Source organism: Lactuca sativa, chromosome 4 (genome assembly GCF_002870075.4).
Source record: "Lactuca sativa cultivar Salinas chromosome 4, Lsat_Salinas_v11, whole genome shotgun sequence".
In the NCBI taxonomy this organism is placed as follows: domain Eukaryota; kingdom Viridiplantae; phylum Streptophyta; class Magnoliopsida; order Asterales; family Asteraceae; genus Lactuca; species Lactuca sativa.
Window position 1 is genome coordinate 313,584,905 of NC_056626.2, and position 12,650 is coordinate 313,597,554.

At 31.8% G+C, this 12,650-nt stretch overlaps 1 long non-coding RNA gene across 1 annotated transcript; it reads right to left on the bottom strand.

The window, feature by feature from the left end:
• Nucleotides 1-5,215: 5,215 nt before the first annotated feature.
• On the bottom strand, nucleotides 5,216-6,740 carry LOC122197795 (uncharacterized). The gene is made up of 2 exons (XR_008232249.1): nucleotides 6,464-6,740; nucleotides 5,216-6,168 (listed from the first exon to the last, which is right to left on the bottom strand). It is a non-coding gene; the product is annotated as an uncharacterized LOC122197795 (long non-coding RNA).
• Nucleotides 6,741-12,650: the final 5,910 nt, after the last annotated feature.

Consider the following 12,650-nt stretch of genomic DNA (forward strand, 5'->3'; position numbering starts at 1 on the left):
TGGCGGTCAAGTTAAATGGGGTTTTTAGTGTTTCTTAAGGAATTTGCTCATAGAAAAGATGGCTTACCTTTAGGGCTCCTAAGTGTGCCCTTTTATACCTAGCGATCCTGCTTTTCCGTACGGGACATGATTGCTTTTTAGGGGACAAGGTTAGAGGCGTTGATTGGAGGGTTGTGCGCCTCTTTATGTCAGAGTACTGCCATTGGCTCCAGCGGTAATGCTCCGACTCTCTGCCTTGTCGCTTGACCATATCCTTTGTCTTGACACTGCGAGTGCCTCTGGCGGGCGCGAGCCTTTTGCCTGGGCGCCCTACTTTTAGGGGCGCTGAGCCCGCTCCTCTTGGCTCGGCCGGAGCGCCAGGTATCTTGGGTAGGCGTGACTCTTCCGTGCCGACTTAGGCACATCATCAGTTAGCTATATATAGTTGTTTTCCGTGTCACAAGTAAAAAATGTTCTAAGGTAGCTGTATGTGACGAGCAAGGTCATTGAACTAACAAAACAAAAAATATTGTTTATAAAGAGGTCCTTCAACGCTATATATATTTACCGATTTTAGTGTAATTTCTATACATTTCAATAATACCAATAACTCTATTTATAATTATTCTGTAATATCTATATAAATTTGTATTTTATTTATGTGTTCTTCGTGTTTAACGCGGGTCATAATCTAGTACTAATATATATTCAGATAAGAGTTGTTATCTCTATTTCTTTAATCAAATCCTTATTAACCTTAATTGATGTATGAATTTATATACGGACACATGTAATTAAAATTTTTGTACATTTTATACAACCAATACCATTAAAGAGATGTCATTAATTTTTATCAATACCAATATATCTTTAATATTATTAGAAGATTATTTGTTTATCTATGCACAAAAAGTCTATAATAACCTTATTTACGATTTAATTAGTAAGAATATGTGAGAATGACAATAGTTATATAAGATTGAACATATTTATATTATTAAACAACATATTTTTTTGTCATTCTCACATAATAACACTGTCCACATGTCCGCACAATAGATGTCAATCCACATTTGAATCTCTCTCTCTCTCTCTCTATATATATATATATATATATATATATATATATATATATATATATATATATATATATATATATATATATGGTTAGGTTAATGTGAGATAACCTAATTTTGTGAGACCGTGAGACGCACTTTTTTTATTATTTTTATTTATTTTTATTTTTTAGTTAATTCAAGTTCTGAAAATAATATTTAAAAAATAAATTTTTGGATTTTTCCATTTATTTTGCATTTTAAAATTATTTTTTAAAATATATACAGTGTAATATTCTATTAGAATATTTCACGTATTTTTAAAAAAACAGGATTTGTTTTTTTATTTTTTTAGTTAATTCAAGTTCCAAAAATAATATTTTAAAAAAGAATTTTTAGATTTTTTCATTTATTTTGCATTTTAAAATTATTTTTTAGAATATGTACAGTGTAATATTCTATTATAATATTTCACCTATTCTAAAAAAAACGGGATTTTTTTAATTTTTTTTTAGTTAATTCAAGTTCCGGAAATAATATTTAAAAAAAGAATATTTTTCCATTTATTTTGTATTTTAAAATTATTTTTAGATTTGGTCTCACAAAATTAGAATAGTTTCAAATGAACCTGAACATATATATATATATATATATATATATATATATATATATATATATATATATATATATATATATATATATATATATATATATATATATATATATATATATATATATAGGGTGAGGTTCAATAAAGAACCATAATTAACCAAGGAACCAATCTTTTTTTCAACTTTTAGAACTTATTTTTTATCAATTAAAAAACTAAAAATATAGAAATTCATAACTTTTTATCATTTTTCCAATGATACAAAATTCGATTTTTTTTTTACGTAAAATTCACAACGTGAATCCGGATTCACACGGTGAATCCGAAAAATATTTTTCACATTCACAATGTTAATATATGAATTTAGATATTTTTAGATTTATTTTTCGATAAATAATAAGCTCTAGAAATTGAAAAAAAGATTCGGTTCCTTGAAAACCCATAATTATGGTTCTCTATTGAACTTATATATATATATATATATATATATATATATATATATATATATATATATATATATATATATATATATATATATATATATATATATATATATATATATATATATAAAATGAAGTTTGGCCACGACGGTAAATATAAATTGTTTATAGTGTAAGATAAATATTGCCCCAGTCACAAAACATGGATAAGGAGAGAGAAAGATTGGACGGGGCTTTGTAATTTCCATACTGATTCGCAAATCTTATTCAATTGCATGATTTGTCACCTTATGAAGTCTAAGGTTCTACCTTTAATTTATTATATTTTTTGTGTGCACATATATATATATATATATATATATATATATATATATATATATATATATATATATATATATATATATATATATATATGAATAGTTTTAATCTTTTTTTGGTTAAGTCACACTCTAATACAACTCGTTATTAATATTATGTTATATATAATGTAGATATATTAGACAACTCATTTTAAAATTTAAATTTACACTTTTAATTATATTTTAAATTTGAAGTTATAATAACTTTAAAATTTTGATATATATCTTAATTAATAATTTATTTAAAATGACTTATTTAAAAGAATTGATTAATAATTATTAAATTTTATTATGAAATTTTAATTAATTTTATAACTATGGTCGCCACAGGTTATAAACATATATATATATATATATATATATATATATATATATATATATATATATATATATATATATGTAGACACACACACACATACTAACCGTTTACCCGCGCTAAGTGACACATGTGAATAGTTTTTTTGAAATTTAGTTTTTTAGAGACGATTAATTCTTCTGCACAAATAGTTTACCACTGCTAAACAATTATCATTAAGAGTCGAGGTATTTGGTTTTTGGGTAATTCGGTTCAGGTGCAATTAATTCTCATACATATTGCTTTCTTGGAATGATCACTAAGACCGGTCTTAGTCTCATATGCGATCTGCATAAAGTGTATGTGAGTGAGGAAGAGCAATAATGGTTCGGTACTTCGGCAATGATGATGACAATGGATGGTGGTGATCGAGATGGCAAGTATGGCTTGCAAGTTTAGTGTTTACATCTTGGCGGTTTCGGGTTTAAGAGGTGGCGGTGGATAATTGAAGGCGGTGAGAATGACGGTATAGGGTTATATGAATAATGTGATTTTGCTCCGTTAGTGAAGGTTATGGCAAGTTTATAGAACCACATATTTGTTTTGGACTTGCCAACTAATAATGATAAAAGATCAAGGATAAAATGCTCCCATTAAAAAAATCCAAACTTTTCTCACCAATAAAAAATCTTTTTACTTTGCATATCATCTTAATCAATTAAAAACATTTGAAATAATCGATGTAGTGCAAAAATATATACATGAATCTATAGCATACGTAGACAAATATAAAGAAGGAACCAAAGTGGCAGTGGTGATGGAATCTTCCTATTTTTCTACGGTAGTTGGGTGAGCAGTACAGATACTACCTTGAAGTAAAACGTCTTTCTATGCAATCGTGTTTTATAAAAAAGGTTGATGTCAGGGACAATTTAGAAGAACAAACATTATTAAAACAAACCGGAGTTTAAGGATATTGTTACTGCAATACATGGTATTGTGGTGTACACCCACACATACACATTGCAATTCAATATAAGGAATTGGTTCATCACAACCCCATGTAGGGGCGGAACACAAGCAACAACAGAGGGGCCGATACAAAAACATAGCGAGAAAAAGTTTCAAACTGTGGGCTAACTAAAAAATATCTTGTATAATAAAATAATTCAATATAACAACATATTTTGTAGAATAGTGCCTCTCACACATATTTATTTGTTACAAAAATGCTTCTACTCCAACATTATTAGTATTGTCCTCCCTCTTTGTTGTTGAAGGTTCAAGTCTCATCTTACACATATGTGACACTAGTAGGAACTTAAAAGTAAATTATATTTGCAGGTTAATACTTATTTGTTTAAAAATCGACTCCTATGGCAAACTTATACATAAATCTTGTTTATATTATTTTAAATTGTAATCAAAATCAACTAAAGGTAATAATTATACTAATGTAAATATAAAAACATCCAACTGCATTACAATTAAACAAAACGTTATATGCCTAATAAAAGTTTAGCTTGTCGAAAGAGTAATTAAATTAGACTCATAAGCTCAACCTCAACTGACAACACTAAAAACTCTAAAATAGAAAAAGGGCCATCAATAATTAACCAAGGCATCAACGTGGCAGGTGGTGCATCAAGCACAATCGACAAAGACATACTCACAAATATATTTAAATAAAATATCCAAATCAAAATTGAATAAGAGAATATCTAATCTAAAAAGCAAATAAAGCTTAACCTAAAAGACAATACCTTACTGTCATCCTCATAACTCTGAACTACAAATACAAAACAAGAAGCAAATGGGAGATAGAGATGGCGACTGGGAGGCATCAAGCGGGCAATCATTGTGTGTGGTCTGTAAAGGCGAGCAGCGCTATGGCGGAGTGAGATGGAAGAGCAGAGGAGAGGGCGAGATTTTATATGAAGTGACGACTTTGTAGGGATGAGTTCTAAGGGTTATGGATGCAATATCTTTTATTCTGTCTATTTGATTTATTTAGATATGTTTGTTAATGATTTCAGAAAACTTAGGAAGCCAAGAGTAATATTATCTATAAATATAAGTTAATTAATGAATTATTTATGTTAGTAGGCTAAAAAAAGGGGAGGCCATGGCCCCTCCTGGCCTCCTAAAGGATCCGCCATTGAGTCCCCATGACTTGCATTCCGCCAAGAATGATAAAAAAAAAAAAAATAGTTCTAGAAACTCAAATCGCAAAATGAAAGAAGGATATAAATGTCTTCAAAAATAAAAAAAAAATGATGAAAGACAAACCTTAACCACCATAGTTACCACCTTTCTTTTGTGTCACAACATGGAGAATTTGAGATATGCATGCATCTAATCAAGATGAGACCAAAAACTGATATATATATATATATATATATATATATATATATATATATATATATATATATATATATATATATATATGGTGAGATAAAATATAAAGGGTATTTAAATGAGTGTAAATCAAATTTTGATATATATATTTTTGAAATCATGTACATATAAAAATAGATAGGAAAGAGAAATTAAAGAAGATAAACCAAGATTGGGAGAGCATTAGCAAGCTCTCAAGGCATTTAAAAACATACAAGAGCAAGCTTGACCAAATCAAGAAAGAGAGTACGATACAAAACAGAAACAAAAAAAAAATGTTCTAACTACTTATAACAGAGATGTTGCTGATCGAGCTGATATGAGTATGATGGATGTCCGTGATTCACGAATAATTTATATGAGAATATCAAACAACTAAATATATGAAAAATAGGTAAAGAAATAATTGATTTTAATATGCTTCTTACATCCACCTGCAAGCCAATAGTTTGAAACACTAAGATAATATTTGAAGCCGAGAACCCAAAAATTTCCAAGTTGAACAAAAAAAAATACATGGGAAATCTGTTCGAACAAAAACAAATACCTTACCAACAATAGGCATTTCATCGAACACTTGGCGTGCACCCTTGATGTATAACTACTTATAAGAAAGTTTAGAGAAACTGTTACCAATCAGCTTAGCAGCTGAAAATCTAAGAACGAAAATTTCATTTTGAATATTGAGCATTATTAAAAAAGTAAAATATTTCTACCAAGTCATAGACACTACACTGAAGCTCTTGAATTTCCTGCTTTTTATAAGAACCGAACATTTATCCACACTAAAATAGAAAACAAAAAAACTCTACCTATAATCTTTCTTTGGAGCAACTTCTTTTTTCCACGATCAGACACCATCAAAAACCTTACAAAACACAAAACAAAACAAAATGAGATGTCTACATGAGGGAAGAGATCCATGGTCAAATTTGATCTCCAGTGTGCGAGGATGCATGTGAGGGTGATGGTCGATGGCAGTGTAGGTGTAGATGGTAACCGATGATGGTGGCCGCGAGAATTATATATCCCACTGTTAATACATACATCATCTGAGACTAAGAGTGAAAGAGAGATGGAACAAGAATTTACAAAATAAAGACTAGAAGCTTCAATATATATATATATATATATATATATATATATATATATATATATATATATATATATATATATATATATATATATATATATATATATATATATATATATATATATATATATATATATATATATATATATATATATAAGGTTCGTTTGTGAGAATATATCGTAGATCTAAATAGGTAGTCAGTGAAAAAGATGAAAGAAGAAAAATAAGAAAGTACCCTTGCATTTCATGGCAGTTGTGTAAGTAGAGCTTACGATGGTGGCATCAGTATAGAGCTGTGTTTGGTGGTGAATGAGGGTTATAGTTCTATAAATTGACCTGAAGAAAATAGATAAATGGGAAGCGGGTCAGAATAAAGAGATAATTGTCGAGATATAGGGATCCAAGTTGCTTAAAATGGGGGAACGTTGAGTCAACTTTGACCAAATTACTTTGCTTAATTCTCCGTTGAATCGACTAATGTAAACATGACTCTTTTTTGGACGAGAACACCTTAAAAAATTAAAAAAAAATCAAGAAAAAAAAAATAAAAATCATAAAATCAAAGCATAATATTATATTTGAGAGAAAAGAAATTTGGAATTTTTTTTTATTATTAAAATTGTAGCATTGATTATTTTTATAATCAATGATTAACTTTTTATTATATATGATCCATTTTAAAGATCTAAAAAAATTTTCCAATTTTTTTTCTCTCCAGTATAGTAATATGTTCGATTTTATGAATAATTTTTTTTTTCAATTTTTTTAATACGTCCTCACGACTCATCGCCGAAAAAAAAGTCATCACCGTAACCGGACATATATATATATATATATATATATATATATATATATATATATATATATATATATATATATATATATATATATATATATATATATATATATATAGTATTGGGAGCTAGATCATCTCAACAATTCAACACAATGATTTATTCCAACGTTGATGACATATGTGTTTACATATGTTTTTTTTACTATTTACAAGTATATAAAAACTCTTTACATATAGAGAAAATGTTGGGTAAGCCAATGGCAGTAGTAGTTATGTATATAACTCTACTTAAAAAGACTATTTATAAAAGACCCAAATATAAGAAACCAATTTCTATACTATGAGTTACAACATGCTCCCTTGGGTAATTAAATTTACAATAAATCATTATTGTACTTATTCATCTTCTATCGTCACATAATACATCAAACATTCGTCTAGTTAAGAACGTTGACCGACAATAACTTTTGGGACAAAAATTTTGGTCGAAGGATAAAGTACAATTCAGATGTCTTAAGTGAAGGAAATAACCATAGATGAAGTGCCTTGTTAAAACTTTGTTAAAAGAAAACCTAGCGGGAAAAATACACTAAACGGACCCAAGAGTACACAATGGTTAAAGAAGTATACTCCCCCAAATTTCATGAATCCTTAGTGATAATGAGTTAAATTTTTTTTCTCACTAAAAACAACTTTATCAAGGTAAACCCACCGGGACAAAACCCTTCAAATAAATATAAAAAGAGTAACAAGAACTTGTTGGGATACTCCCCTTCACATGCACTCAACAGGGTGCTAAACATATATCAAGATGATATATTTACTTGCACGCAACTAGATGCATGATACATGTCATTTAGGTAGTTTCGAGAGGTTCCTAAGTCTAATAGCTCTAACATGTTTTTGAAATGTGAATGATCAAATAGATTCTAGAAGATATAATTCATGTTAAACACAATGAAACGATTGAACACATGAAGGAAAATATGATATTGTTTTCGATTAGATAATATAAAGTTCATTATAGGTTACAAAATGATTTTGCATGGAAAAAAGTATCCTTTCTTTGTAACTAACATTCCTTTAATATAGGTTTACAACCTTGAGAATCGGTTAGTGAAACAATGACTACAAGCATGACACCCTGCCATTCAGAAATAGACGAACTATTTAAACAGAAGAAGATCTTTGAGATTCAACTCAAGTCTTAGACACTCAAAAAACTTTTGTTTATTCCATACGAGCAAAGGTCCTATTTATAGGCTCAAGAGAGCTTGTTACATAATTGAATTGCAATCGTATGATTGCAAGACGACAAACATATTTACAATATAGCCCCCTATAGTATGGAGGAGTAGACACTTTATGTTACATCTCACGTCACATTCTATATATTACATTTTATCTACCGATAACGACAGATAATCTCACGTCACATTCTATATAATTCATGTTAAACACAATGAAACAATTGAACACACGAAGGAAAATATGGTATTGTTTTCAATTAGATAATATAAAGTTCATTGTAGGTTACAAAATGATTTTCCATGGAAAAAAGTATCCTATCTTTGTAACTAACATCCCTTTAATATAGGTTCATAACCCTGGGAGTCGGTTAGTGAAACAATGACTACAAACATGACACCCAGATAATGAAAACTATAGAACATTTAAGCACCTACTATGAAACCTATGTATTCAAACCAACTACAAAATAAAACATGCTTTCGTAATAATAAACTACACACTTATGATATAATACAACTAAACTTGTCACATTACAACTCAAAACATACATTTATGAATTACTCACCCCCCTGTGTTGATTTGTAAAAGAAGTCTTCACTTTATCTCAGACGCCAACTTGATCTCACTTTTGGGATTTATCTTGCGAAGCTAAACTTTTGTAAGAATGTCACTAAGTGTCAGAGTCTTCAAGCAATGTTTATCTTGCATGTACATCATACAATTTTTCATCAATTTGATAACCATTGCTTTGTAAAAAAATACACCATGATTCTTGTTGAATGTGTCCATCTCTCATCTCATCAATGTCACTTGGTTGATCACAATAGCCAACATAAATCTTCTTCTTCAAAAATTCTACCATCTTCACATCCATATTACACAACTCCACAAAGTATAATATGATCATCTTCTTTAAGTGAAAAATCTGATTCACATACTTTGTCTTCTCTTCAGAAAGAGTTGAATACAATATGAACAAGTCATATGGATTTATCTGTGGTAGATCAACACAGGAGAACACACACTCTTCATGATCACTTCCTCATACATTTTGAAATTGTAATTCAGAAATTCATCATTCAATAGTTTTAGCTTCACATTCACAAACAATTGATATCTTCTCAAACTCCACACCTTGTACTGAGGTCTAGATTGCAATACAGAAAAATAAAAAGGTTTTCTATTAATTGCACCATTATTCATTGCAACAAAATATGTATTTTGAAAGCATCTAACTAGAAAATGATGGGTTTTGAGCATTCTAACACTCCTATGGTGTACATGCAACCCTAGAAACCTTGGATCTATGTTTGACTGCAAATAATTATTTTTCCAAGGTTCTTATCCTATCTAGCATGGCATGGGGAACTTGAATCAAATAAAGCTAATAGAATTACTTACCTTGTAGTTGTAGTTGATTGCTTGGAGTTTTAGAGCCTAGCACCAATAGTGTGGATGCCTCAAATGGAAATCACAAATCACCACAAACTTTAGAACTTTGAGAGAATAGTAATCACCTTCTTGAAATCGGCCCTCTTTCTTTACTCACCACAACTAGTGTGATTTCAAGAACCAAAGCCTCCTTTATATAGTGTGGTGGATTAGGGTTACATCCATGTAAACCCTAATATCCATGTCTTTTTATTTCCATGAGATCCATGGGTTAAAGCTCCATGGAGTATCCATGGACTTTCCATGCAAGCCTAGACCAATCCAAATAAGCATTAGCCCACACTATATAAATACAAGAGCCCATATTTAATTAGTCATACTTTTGATCTCTAAATTAATTCTAGATTAATTATAGATCAATACTAATTAAATAATATGATTTTATATTAATATATTAGAACTTATAATATATTAATAAATCATAAATTATACTATTCTCAAAAGATTATCCATAAATTATACGGGTGACGTGTAACCCAAATGGACCATGCCGGGTCGGATCAAGTACATACCAAATATAGTTATGGACTTAGACACTATATCCAACAGTCTCCCACTTGGATAAGTCTAATAACTATAGTTGCAAGTATGACTTTAGGAACCGATCAATAATCGTAGCTCTTTAAACTTTGTTGAACTATGAAGCTCCATTTTAGATAAGTGATCATATAATCCTCTGTTCTAGATATCAACCGGACAAATACATGGAACATGGTTTTGCTTATTGTCCAGCATTTGTTTCCCGATTTCCGATTTCTTTGACATAGAACTTAACTGAACACATCAATTTAGTTCTGACCGGGCCTGGTACATAGGTCAAAACAAAATCATCGAGGGGCCCAGATATCGCTTCTAATCCTAGAAGGAACAGATAAACTTCGACTCATATGTTTGCTCTAATACTTGTTGAATTACACACAAAAGCACGGTTTATAACATCGAGTAACCAATGCGTTTTCGTGCAATCAATGCATAACCAACTCATAGGCAACAAATCATATCTCTAGGTTTGAAGACTTATATGATATTACCGTCTCACGATCACTCGAGATAAATTCCATGAAGTGATTCAAGTGAGCGTGGGGTTAATCCAATACTCAGAACTTATGAGCACTCATGAGTGTTGTAGCCCCGCTTTGTCTAACATCTTAGACCTCTACAAGCCAACCCATGACAGTCTTGATTCATATCTACTTCCAACATATGACCGACTGTGGAAAGTTTGAATAATATGATATAAACTATAACATAATTATTCTGGAAGTCAAAACATGCAAAAAGAAATAATAGTAAATGCTGACAAGAGATAGCAACACTTTACTCATAAATAACAACTTTTATTTATCATCAATTGTCAATTACATTTTACAAATTTCAAGATTATCTAACTACTAAAACTAATATCATCCTTCAGCCCTATGCTCCGAGCATCCTGGAGATGCTTAACCCGAGTTAGTCCCTGCGTGAGGGGATCTATTGGGTTCTCATCCGATGATACCCTCTTTGCCACGAGGATTCCTTATTTTATTCGATGTCTGATGAAGTGATATTTTCTGTCAATGTGTCTGGATCTCCCATGATCTCTTGGTTCCTTGGCTAAGGCAACCGCACTATTGCTATCATAGAAAATCTCCATTGGCTCCTTTATAGCTGGTACAACCCTAAGGTCTCTGATGAAGTTCTTTAGCCATATAGCCTCCTTTGCTGCCTCGCTTGCTGCTATATACTCTGATTCACAAGTGGAATCAGCCACTGTCTCCTGCTTGGAACTTTTCCAAGTAATTGCCCCTCTGTTTAGGGTAAAGACCCAGCCCGACTGAGAGCAGAAACTATCCATGTCAGTCTGAAAGCTAGCATCACTATACCCTACAACTCTCAAGTCATCACTCCCACCAAGGGTAAGGACCCAATCCTTAGTCCTTCGCAGGTACTTGAGAATATTCTTTACCGCTGTCCAGTGAGCCTTTCCAGGATTCACCTGATATCTGCTGACCATGCTCAAAGCAAAGGCTAGATCAGGTCGAGTACACGGCATAACATATATGATCGATCCTACAACCGAAGCATAAGGTATTCGACTCATTTCAGCTATCTCAGCCTCAGTACTCGGGCTTTGTGTCTTACTCAATCTGCCATTACTTTGGATGGGTAACTATACTTAGGGTAAAATGACCATTTTACCCTCCGGCTACTGCTGCTGCTCCGGAAATCCTCTGGCTACAAACCCCACAAACACTCAGTTAGAAACGGATCTCTATACTTAGGGTAAAATGACCATTTTACCCTCAACCAAGTCAAGTCAAAGTCAAAGTCAACTTCCAGTTGACTCGACTCGCCGAGTTGGGTCATCAACTCGTCGAGTCCCTCACTCTCTACTCATCCCCATCCGGAACTCTACTCGTCGAGTTGGGCCGACAACTCGACGAGTTCTTCTCCCATTCGAAAGCCACAAGGAAACTCATCCGACTCGCCGAGTTGAAGAACAACTCGTCGAGTTCATCATCAACAGATACTCATGTCCTGCCCTGACTAGCCGAGTTGTATGAACAACTCGTCGAGTTGCTCTTCATCCTATGAACACGTTCTGTCCTTGACTCGCCAAGTTGTATGAACAACTTGCCGAGTACCATGAAGATTGTCTTGGACTCGCCGAGTCCGTTCATGCACTCGCCGAGTACCATGAATTTCCCAGAACACTTTGCTTAGTCCAGAACGTTGGGTCACTCCCTGGGACTCCTAAAACCCTTCCACACTCAACTGGTCCTTATGACCCTCACTGATATGGGACCAAAATCCTTGGACTCGCCGAGTCCAGGAATGGACTCGCCGAGTCCAGGAATGGACTCGCCAAGTCTATCACATTCCTTACTAAGAACTTCGATTTCTGATGTACAACACTTAACCAAATGATAGATCTAGGCCC